Here is an 11,813-nt window from a genome sequence, read left to right on the forward strand (position 1 = left end):
GTCTCCAGTAAAGTGTTTATTTGCAGTCAGGAGACTGGCCTGTGACAGCCATCTCCAGAATCCGTCCAACATGCCTTGAAGAACAGCCCCAGGAAGTAGCTTCCTTTTATGGCCGTCTTAGGTTCCGGTTCCTAGAAACAGCTGATTCCAACAGCACCCGATGACTACACATCACCTGAGGGGGCATGAGGCCAGGAGTGGATGAAAACCACATTTTACTTGGACACCAAAGCGCGCTGCAGTCTGAATTGCAACCATACCCTGCAATGGTCCCAGCGCCTGCAGCAGAATTTGCACCGGGTTTATTTCCGTTCCACCCAGGGAACATGTGTGCTCTTACAAATACGCACCACACCCGAGTCCGCGCCAAAGACAGTTGCAACAAATTGCACCACCTGGATTTTTTGGTTTGTAATAGCCTATGTTGGCAGTGCACGTTGGCCAGTTGTGTGCTATATTAAACCCTTCCTACTCCTTTTCTCGTTTGTGCCCTTGGCTGCCCAGAGGAAGGAATTTAGCCAGCATTAGAAGAATGCACTGAAGTCCTGTTTCCTAAACTCTAGGGGAGATCTGAGTGGGAGGGGAAGACCTGGTTAGCAGGACAGAACCTGTTTTCTGTCTTTTTTCCCCAAGCCAGTAGCTGGGTCCAGCTGACACATGTTAGTGGGAGGGGCGTGGGCAAGGGAAGGGAGTGGAAGCACTTTTCCTGAGGATTCATCCTGGCCCAGGGTTTTCAGCTGCCACCCTTGCAAGCCTCATCCCTCTGCCTGGACAGGTCCAATGGGCCCAGGCAGAATGGGCTGCAGGTGAGACCAGTCATCCCCCTGCCCTCACCAGAAGCCCCAGCCCGGGCCAGAAACCCGATGGAACCTAGCTGCTCTCTTTATTTGACCCTCCAGTCAAGTATCTGGACTGCTGGGCCAAAGGTCATCTTTTTCTCTGACGTCTCTGCCTGGTGAGTCTCAGTTTTTTCTCTCCTCGTCACCTCCCCCTTTTGTGAAATGGCACACGGATCCCACTCTGGACTCCCTCAGGGTTTGCGCAGGCTGGCTGGGCTCCCTGTGTGCTGATACCTCCACGTGGCCAGCCCCCTGCCCGGCTTCGTTTTGGGAGCTGAGGACTCTGCCGAGCCCCCCTCGCAACCCTGAACAGGGCCGTCCTCAGGCCCGTCCTGCCGTGTCCTAGGCAGGATGGGGGTCCCCTCCAGGCCCTTGTAAGGCCTCCAGGATGTGAAAACACAGGGTGTCTCTGGGGATGGTGGGAGGGCAGTGGTGTAGGATGGAGTCCACCCTAAGAGAGGCCCCACGCTGCTCGTACCTGCCAAGGGGGCCCTGCAGGCGACAGGACGCCGTGTGTGACCCACCTCTCCCTGCAGGGCCCGCACATGCTTGGTGACATGGAATAATGGATGCACAGATGTCCAGGAGAGTCTGCTTGCTATGAACGCCGTGGAATAGAGAGGTACTTTTTATGAATAAAATATTTCCCACCCAGGGACTCTGTTTTACGATAATTAAAGCTGGCTGTGAATCCAGCCAGCCAGCTTTAGATGCTGCAAACTGAGGGAAGGAAGGCTTCGGGTCGGCACCGTGGGAGGTTGTTCCAACCAAATGGGCAGCCTGGGCTCAGCTTCCCCGAGCGTTGCCCTCGCCTCAGAGCCTCCTGGTTTCCAGTTCTGGAAGCCTTGCTGAGTCCCATTTCCCCCTCCTCTGCAAAACGGGGTCACTGCCCTGCCTCTGGGACTGGCAGAAGGGTCAAAGATAAAAATATAAGGAACTTGTTCTTATATTATTGGAAAGAAAGTGAGGCATTTAAGTGAGGCATCAGAAGCCCCCGGATGTGAGGACTCTGAGAGCAAGAGGCCTCTCTCCCTGGTTCCGGCCTCAGCATCCCCGGCTGTGCTGTCAAGGTTTCCCCCATTTGTGTCATCTTTCCTGGTCAAAATATGATGTTTGTTACTCAAGCAGAACTTCTTGTTCCTCTTTTACCTGTGCAGCCTATGAAGCCCTCAAGAACCTAGCCGGGGGGAAGTCCAGGCACTTTCAAATGAGGAAGGGGTTCCCAGAAGCCCAAGGAAGGTGGCCAACAGCTGTAAATCTCTCTCATGACACGGCTTTGCAGACAGTGAGCGCGTTGAAGGGGTCTCAAAGACCTGGATGCCACCTGCCTCAAATGAAAGTATGTGAGATGTGATAAATAGCTTCCAGGCTCATCGATTTTACTCTTGGAAGTGTATGGGGGAAGTTTAGTAATTTAAGGTATTTTTTTTTTTGCGGTACACGGGGCTCTCACTGCTGTGGCCTCTCCCGTTGCGGAGCACAGGCTCCGGACGTGCAGGCTCAGTGGCCATGGCTCACGGGCCCAGCCGCTCCACGGCATGTGGGATCTTCCCGAACCGGGGCACGAACCCGTGTCCCCTGCATCGGCAGGTGGACTCTCAACCACTGCGCCACCAGGGAAGCCCTAATTTAAGGTATTTTAATATCCTATATGGATGTTTGGAAAATGCAGATTTTTCATGGATCAAGAGTAAACACAAAGGGACTTCCCTGGGGGTCCAGTGGGTAAGACGCCGCGCTCCCAGTGCCGGGGGGCCTGGGTCTGATCCCTGGTCAGGGAGCTAGATCCCACATGCCGCAACTAAGACCCGGCACAGCCAAATAAACAAATTTTTTTTTTAAAAAAAAGATTAACCACAAGGCTTCAAAGAAATTTCGGGATTGCGGCTTAACAAGGCCAGCTTGGGAGAGTGTAATGCCCTCATCCTCACCTCCTCCACACAGCCTCGCCTGGCCCATCCTCACCAGCTGAATCAGGACCTCAAGGGTGAGGTCCAGCACCTGCGTCTAAAAAGGCTCCCAGGCAACTCTCATGTTCACGTAGAATTAGCAGCGCCAGCTCAAGGGTGTTCGCTCTTAGGTGGAAAGGTCTGGAAGGCACTCCCTCATCGATGGTTTCTGGTCTCTTCGTAGATGAGCTAGTGATTTCTTCAAGGTCTAAGTGATACAGTGACAAATCTATTGGGGAGCTTTGCTGGATCAAACCAGTGTTAATATCATGCCCTAGAGCATGAAGATGTCTCAGCGTGAGCTCCAGATGACCTCGGCACTGCACAGCGCGCCCAAGAGGCTGGGTGCAGATCTGCCAGAGGAACAAGGTCTCACACTTAGGTGGCTTTTTCCATCTTTTGATGATGGGGAGCAAATGCATCTAAGGATGTCTCTCAAAGCCCTGTAAAGGTAAGACAGCATCCTCCAACCCCTCCTGAGGCCTGCACGTGAGGCTTCCTTCACGGAACCGGGGTCAGATGGGAAAACCACAGAAAAATGACACTTCCCAGAGGGCTGCAGATGTCCTAAGTCTTCAGAGAAATTCTTGGCACCCGGAACATGGATTCTTAGGCAGCTTACTTCTGCATTGCTTGTTCCACAAACATAGTATCTTTCACCAGATAGATTCTGAGGCAACTTGATGGAGCTGCCAGGTTTATGGACAGTGTGTCCTTGGTGGCAAGTGCAGTAGAGGGAGGGCCTGGATAGCTATAAAGCCTGTCCTTGGAGAAGAGTGTTCTGGGGCCTGGCAGCAGAGAGACCTCTAGAGGACCTGGAAGGTGTGAGAGACAGTTTGTTTTTTTTTTTTTTTTCCGTGGTATGCGGGCCTCTCACTGTTGTGGCCTCTCCCATTGCGGAGCACAGGCTCCGGACGCGCAGGCTCAGCGGCCATGGCTCACGGGCCCAGCCGCTCAGCGGCATGTGGCATCTTCCCGGACCGGGGCACGAACCCGCGTCCCCTGCATCGGCAGGCGGACTCTCAACCACTGCGCCACCAGGGAAGCCCCGAGAGACAGCTTTTTAAGAAGGGGGCCTGAGGCTCAGGAATACTGACTGTGGCGTCTCAGTTAGAATGTAAGCTACCAGTGGGCAAGGAATCAGTACAGAGCAGGGGTGAAGAACGTAGGTGTCAGAATCCCACCAACTGGGCTGAATGCCAGTTCTGCCCCTCACTGTGTGACCTTGGCAAGTTCATTCATCCGAGGTGGTCTTCTTACCTGTGAGACGGGGTGCTACTTCTCCCACAGAGGTTTAAGTATTAAATGCGACTGTAGGTAAAACATTTAGTAGCATGCTTAACTCGAGTGCTCATAGACGGTTATTTCAGCCATTTAAAAGTGTTTTTCTGTCACTTGCCCATAGAATGTCTAGTATGTCCAACTTGCTCAAGTCGACTGCCTAAGTGAGGGCTTGGTCTAATGTTTATCTAATAAACTCCAATGTTCTAAAGCGGCGGTTCTCACTTTGTTGTACACCTGAAACTAACACATTGTAAATCAACTACACTACAGTAAAATTAAAATACTTTTACAAAAGCAGTGGTTCTCCAAAAAACTAACACTAAAGTTTCTTTGGGTTATTTGTATGGAAATATGTTAATATAAATGTTTCAGACATTACATGAAATTCCTAAAAATCTTATATGTTCTGGTATAATGTTATAAGTCATAATTCTAGTTATTACTTTAAAATGTATATCTCAGAAATAACTAAATTTCCTTGTCAATTGCATTATTATGAACGTTCATCAAATCTTTAACCGTGGTCATTTTTAAGTCTTTTATCCTTTACAGACAGTTCTGGGTGTACTCTGATGCTTTTGCAAAAATGTTCCTGTAAAAGGGTTTCATCTTCAAGGAATTCATGGAAGACTCTGACAAGTACAGGTTTCTGGTAACTGACTATACTGCTGAACTGAATGAATAAGCATTTTCAGAACTCTAATGGAAAACTGATGAATTCATAAAAGTGCTAACAAAAGATCAAGATGACAAAAAAATTAATTACATGGGACTGAGTGAACTGATGAGGATGATTATAATTTTTGTGACTTTGTTTGAATAAAAAAAATGTTATTAAAAAAAAAAGCAGTGGTTCTCAATCACAGGCAATTTTGTCCCCCAGGGTACAATTGGCAATGTGTCAAGGCATTTTGGATTGTCACAAATATGTGTGTGTGTGTGTGTGTGTGTGTGTGTGTACAACTGATGTCTGGTAGGCGGAGCACAGGGACAATGCACAGGACAGCGCCCCCCGCCCCCCCGGTTATTCAGCCCCAAATGTCAACAGTGCTGAGGCTGAAAGTCCCTGATGTAAAGGGAGAAGCTGAGGTGAGCCCACTCAGACGAGGGGAGGTGGAGAAGCAAATGGGATCCCCAGGTCTGGGATCTGGCAGCAAATGAAATTTCCTGCACACATCCCTGGAAGAGCAACCCTCTTCTCAATTAGGATACCTTTAGCAGTTATCACTCACAGGGTTAAGTTACAGAAACTGGATTCAGAGTTAAGACTCATACGGTCAGTGGACTGATTTAAATAGTTTTTTTGGTAAGATGCGAAAAAGCAATAGAAATTAGAGGGTCAGAACGGGAAAGCAGCTGGGGGCTGAAATGTGGTCCAGGAAAAAGAAAGGGCATCACATAGTAATAAAATAGATGATGCCTGTCTCCCATTTTTTATTTTCTTTCTAGGATAAAGCAAATTACATACTAAGAGACTACAAGTAGAGGAAAGTTTCCATGGTTCTGGAAAGACTAATTCCTCAAAAAGTCAACGGTGGTCTGGCTGGGCCAATATCTGCTCATGCTTGGTCTCAAAGAAGAAATTAAAAACCTAAGTAAAACTCCTGGTTCAACCACAGTTTCAGCCAACTTTGACGTTCCATTTGCTGGTCAGAGCACTTTGGTGCCCAATTTGAGTCCACAAATCAATTTTGAAAGAAGACATGGTGCCTTAATCTAGCCCAAGTCCTTCATGGTCATGACAGTTCGAGAATAAAAATGAACTGTATTATATTAGGAAATGCTGCTGAAATCTTTTGATTGGCATGCCCAGGAATTAGAGGACCACTGCGTTAAATGAAAAATGCTCACACCACAGTTGTCAGCAACTCATGAAACATTTTGCACGAAATCTTCCTGAAAATGCTTTAGATTTGGGGATTTTTATCTTTACCTTAAGCCAGCTACTTGGACTCTTAAGCCTCAGCTTTTTTTTTTTTTCTCTGCATAATGGAGGTAATCGTCCCTACACCTGTAGGGCTGTGGTAAAGATTAAATAAGATTACTTACCTGAGTTCACTTTGTACAAACTGGGTCACCCGACTAAAGGTAGAGCTCTAAAATCTGAAGGCTTTTTACTTTTACTTCACATTGCTCTCAGCAGCACCTCAACATTTTCTTTCAGGGTCATGCTGGGTTTTACAAAAAGCCAGAACAAGAGGGAGGCTGCCAAGGAGGGCAAATTATTTCACAGTATCTCTAGGTCTTAGTTTCTTACTTGAATTTCATGTAGGTAATCATTTCCATTTACAGATAAGGAAAATGATATTCAAAGAACATAATCTGCAAAGCATGGCATTAGATGCCCTTTACTGAAACCAGAAAATAAGGGAACTTGAACTGAAATAGAGTCCAAAGCTAGAAAATAAGCTTTTGTCAGCCTAGCCCAGGAGCAGTTTCCAAATGACCAGGAAAGCATGGGAAATGACTGAAAATCAGATGTGCTCTAAAAAGGTGGCACCCAATTCCCTTCAGTGCTTTAAGTGGGTTTAAAGACCTCAGAGAGAGACTTGGAGTCCAGCTGAGTCCATGATTTACCTGGAAGGGTTTACCTACAGGTGCCCAAATGGTGGTACGGTAGAAGGGATCACAGAGAATGCTGCTATTCCTGGGGAAAGTTAAAAAAGCTAGGGGCGGGAGTTGAAGGGAGGTTACTGAAAAGGTTGAGGAAATGGAATAGAACATTTAGAAAGACTTGTCTACTAGGAAAGAAGGTAAAAGTAAAGGAACCATTTCTGTAATCCTTGACCACAAATAGAATCTTTGATATGAGGGTATATTTTCCAAAACGTACTAGGCATCACTTGCTTGGGAAGAGAAAAAAATCATAAAGTATGATCCTGAGGCAAGAGTCCTCACCACAAGCACATGAGAATAAGATCTCAGTGGTTTTCAAGTTGCTCAAGAAAAGCCACTGGGAACAGGCCAGGAAAATTAGACATGTTTAGAGTTTGTTCTTTTAATTTCCAATGAGATGGTGGCTCTCAGAATATGAATTCTGAGAACCTTCATCCATGCAATGAAAAGACAAACTTAGGAAGATATGTCCAGCCTCTAGATAACTGGAACTACTAGAATTAAAAAGAAACATCCTCAACAATATCATTGGGTGACAATAAATGTGCAGTTTCCAAGAAGTTCAAATTCAGCAATGTACAGAATAACAAAGGAAAGTTGCTACTTAATCCAAATACAACCAAGAACTAATTCACAGTCCATTCTTGGTTCTTATCGATAGAGGGGAAAAAAAACCTCCTTAACGGAGGTAGCACAGACTGTTTTAAGAAAGTAGCTTTAAGAGAAACCCACGCAATTACTTTTACACATGTACAATTCTTAAAATGTCCAACAAGTTCTTGTTGTAGCCTCCACCAATGTGGAAGAAATGCACTAGCCCATCTTTCCAGTTTTCCTCTGTGGTCTTACTTTCAGAAAATCTTACTTTACGAAAAATTCCATAACAATTTCTTAATAGTAGTAGGTTTGGCTATTTCTTATTAACACATCGATGTTTTAAAAATTGTCACCTAGGGCTTCCCTGGTGGCGTAGTGGTTGAGAGTCCGCCTGCCGATGCAGGGGACGCGGGTTCGTGCCCCGGTCCGAGAAGATCCCACATGCCACCGTGCGTCTGGAGCCTGTGCTCCGCAACGGGAGAGGCCACAGCAGTGAGAGGCCCGCGTACCGCAAAAAAAAAAAAATTGTCATCTAATAGTGAACGTCAGAGACTTTCAATCTAGGTAACTTACAAATATTTAGCATTAGCGAAATCCATAAGCTATCAAGTATTCCCGCATTCCTTGTGGAAATCTTATCTTTCTAGTTTTAGATTTATCTTTAAAGTACAATGCCTAATTTCCATAGTTTAGCATTTCACACCTATGACTCAAGTAGACTTGAAACCACTACCCCATTCAAGTCTCTTGTTAAAATGCCTTTTGGTAATTTCCTTGAATTTGCAGCACCAGATCGTGTAAAAAATTCCACTGTAATGTCACGGAATAGATATGAACCTCGGTGCTTTAAAATAGAGAAATACGTATAATTAATTTCATTTTAAATAATCATTACATTCTTATAGTTCCAGGATCACATTTTAAAAAACCCCTCAAATTTTTCATTTTGAATAGAGGCTAACTATTGTTGACTTATCCAAGAACATTCCACTTTAACAGAACTCCATCTGACTGTCTCTGGCATAGGTCATCTCTATATTTTGAGGTTTTATACAGGCTTTAAGTTGGTGGGACTGATTTTTCCCATCTTGGTGTTCAAAATTAATATATGCAGTAAATTATGCATGACACTGCTAGAGGCTTTAGGTGAACATTGAGATGTTGCTGGTAGGCATTAAACAAAGATTTATATAATCTTGGCCTTCACTGACGGTTCTTTTTTTAAAAATTTATTCTATTGAAGTATACTTGATTTATTATGTTGTGTTAATTTACTTTCTTCTTAAATGAGCAAGCTTCTTATTACTAAGCTAATTCTTTTCAGTTTTTTATTGTTGTGCATTGTTGAATATTGTAGCTCCTTCCTAAGACTTTCACACTTAAAAGGGTATTTTTCCATACACTCTTACAAAGATCGAAGATTTATCATTTTAAACACAAAGGCAGCAGGAACTCATTTAGGTGTCAGGGGACAAACATCGCCATTTCCCACAAGCCCTCTAAAAAACACCCCGAGGGCCTAGAAATGTGGTTTCTCTTCAGCTGTTTTCCTCTTTTGCCTTCCAATCCCCATCTCTGATCACTGAACTCTATTTTCTGTTTAAGATATCTAACCACTTCTCCCTGTGGAAGCTCTCTTGCACTGCTGTACAAATGATACTTATAAAACCAGATAAACATGAATATGGATACAGCATAGAAAATCCCCAAATGGCAAGAAAATTTAACATTCATAACTTTCAATTATTTCACATGGTCAGCTGAAGACACTTACTAGGAATAATTACTCAGACGCTCAAGTCGGAAGGTATGGCAGCTTAAAGAGAACAGCTCTTCTTAATCTTTATTAAATGGAATCTCCTTATTACGTTTCTCAATGTCCTTCCCTATTCCATCAATGCTCCACTGCCTAGTTACTTAACCACTAATAGAAAATGGCTAAGGTATGGAAGAGCCATAAAGCAGATTATTACTGCAACCACTGAATCATACTGTGGAAGTATACTGACCTGGAAAAGATGCTCACAATGTATCAGGCATACCTTGTTTTATTGCGCTTTGCTCTATTGCACACTTTTACAAATTCAGGGTTGGTGGCAACCCTGCATGGAACAAGTCTATCAGTGCAATTTTTCCAATAGAATTTGCTTACTTTGTGTGTCACATTTTGGTAGTTCTCGCATTACTTGTAACTTTTTCATTATCTTGTTACAGTGATCTGTGATCCTTGATGTTACTGTTGTAATTGTTTTGGGGTGCCATGAGCCGTGCCCATATACAATGGCAAACTTAAATTCATAAATGTTGTGTGTTCTGACCGCTCCACCAATGGGCTGTTCTCCCATCTCTCCCACTCCTTGGGCCTCCCTATTCCCTGAGACACAACAATTTTGAAATTGGACCAATTAATAACCTCTAAGTGTTCAAGTGAAAGGAAGTCACATGTCTCTCACTTGAAATCAAAAGCTAGAAATGCCATTTAGTGAGGAAGGCATGTCAAAAGCAGAAACAGGCCAAAAGCTGGTCCTCTTGTCCAGTTAGCCAAGTTGTGAATTCGAGGGAAGAGTTCTTGAAGGAAATCCAACCAGCCACAACATTCCCTTAAGCCAAAGCCTAATCCAGAGCAAGGCCCTAACTCTCTTCAATTCTATGAAGGCTGAGAGAGGTGAGGAAGCAGCAGAAGAAAAGTTTGAAGCTAGCAGAGGTTGGTCCATGAGGTTTAAGGGAAGAAGCTGTCTCCATAACATCAAAGTGCAAGGTGAGGCAGCAAGTGCTGATGTAGAAGCTGCAGCAGATTATCCAGAAGATCTATCTAAGGTAACGAATGTGGGTGGCTATATTAAACACAGATTTTCAATGTAGATGAAACAGCCCTATATTGGAAGATGTCATCTAGGACTTTCATAGCTAAAGAGAAGTCAATGCCTGGCCTCAAAGTTTCAAAGGACAAGCTGACTCTCTTGCTAGGGGCTAATGGCAGCCAGTGACCTTAAGTTGAAGGCAATGCTCATTTACCATTCCAAAAATCCTAGGGCCCTTAAGAATTATGCTAAATCTATTCTGCCTGTGCTCTTTAAACAGAACAGAGCTTGGATGGTAGCACATCTATTTACAGCATGGTTAGTGAATATTTTAAGCCCACCATTGAGATCTACAGCTCAGGAAAAAAAAAAAAAAAAGATTCCTTTCAAAATATTACTGCTCATTGACAATGCACTTGGCCACCCAGGAGCTCTGATGGAGATGTATAATGAGATTAACGCAACATTCTTTCTGCAGCCCATGGATCAAGTAGTTTCAACTTCCAAGTCTTATGTTTTAATAAACATTTTGTTAAGGCTATAGCTGCCATGGATAGTGATTCCTCTGATGGATCTGGGCAAAGTCGATTGAAAACCTGGAAAGGGTTCTAGATGCCATTAAAAACATTCATGATTCATGGGAAGAGGTCAAAATACCAACATTAACAGGAGTCTGGAAGAAGTTGATTCCAACCCTCACGGATGACTCTGAGGGGTTCAAGACTTTAGTGGAGGAAGTACCTGCAGACGTGGTGGAAAGAGCAAGAGAGGTAGAATTAGAAGTGGAGCCTGAAGATGTGACTGAATGGCTGCCATCTCATGATAAAACTGTAATGTTGCAGTTGCTTCTTACGGATGAGCAAATAAAAAGGTCTCTTGAGATGGAATCTACTCCTGGTGAAGATGTTGTGAAGACTGCTGAAATGACAACAAAGGATTTAGAATATGACATAAACTTAGTTGATAAAGCAGCATGGGGTTTGAGAGGACTGACTCCAAATCTGAATGAAGTCCTACTGTGGGTAAAATGCTATCATACAGCATTGCACGCTACAGAGAAATCTTGCATGAAAGGAAGTCAATTGATGTGGCAAACTCTGTTATTTTAAGAAATTGCCACAGCTGCCCCAATCTTCAGTAACCACCACCTTGATCAGTCGGCAGCCATCAACATAGAGGCAAGACCCTCCAGCACCAGCAAAAAGATTAGGACCCACTGAAGGCTCAGAGGATGATTAGCATTGTTTAGCAATGAAGTATTTTAAAATTAAGGTATGTACATTGTTTCTTTGACACAATGCTATTGCACACTTAACAGACAACAGTACAGTGTAAACATAACTTGTATGTGGTGGTCTTGAACTGAACTCACATTTCCGAGGTATGCCTGTATTATAAATACTCCTAACCTGCATTATTTATAAAAAGTTTTGGAATGAGAAAAGCAGAAATTTAAGGGAGGGGAGGTTGGTAGCAGAGTGAGAACCAGTGTCTTGTTTTTATGCTAACACATCCACTGGTAAGAATAATCTGAAGTATAATAACATTCCTGTACCTTTTTTTTTTTTTTTTTTTTACATCGGAGGATAGTTGCTTTATAACGTGTTAGTTTCTGCTGTACAGCAAAGTGAATCAGCTACACGTATACATACGTTCCCTCTTCTTTGGATTTCCTTCCCATTTAGGTCGCTACAGAGCAGTGAGTAGAGTTCCCTGTGCTATACAGT

The 11,813-nt window shown here is 44.0% G+C and overlaps 1 long non-coding RNA gene across 2 annotated transcripts; it reads left to right on the top strand.

Moving 5' to 3' along the window:
• Positions 1–745: 745 nt before the first annotated feature.
• On the top strand, positions 746–4,662 carry LOC113626759 (uncharacterized). Of its 2 annotated transcripts, XR_003435247.1 has the most exons (4): positions 746–955; positions 1,376–1,461; positions 1,997–2,178; positions 4,625–4,662. It is a non-coding gene; the product is annotated as an uncharacterized LOC113626759 (long non-coding RNA). The 2 variants fall into 2 exon arrangements; XR_003435246.1 differs by lacking the exon at positions 4,625–4,662 and having other exon boundaries at positions 1,997–2,333.
• Positions 4,663–11,813: the final 7,151 nt, after the last annotated feature.

Source organism: Aethalodelphis obliquidens, unplaced genomic scaffold (assembly GCF_003676395.1).
Source record: "Aethalodelphis obliquidens isolate GAN/ISIS:26980383/991018 unplaced genomic scaffold, ASM367639v1 scaffold19, whole genome shotgun sequence".
Lineage (NCBI taxonomy): Eukaryota > Metazoa > Chordata > Mammalia > Artiodactyla > Delphinidae > Aethalodelphis > Aethalodelphis obliquidens.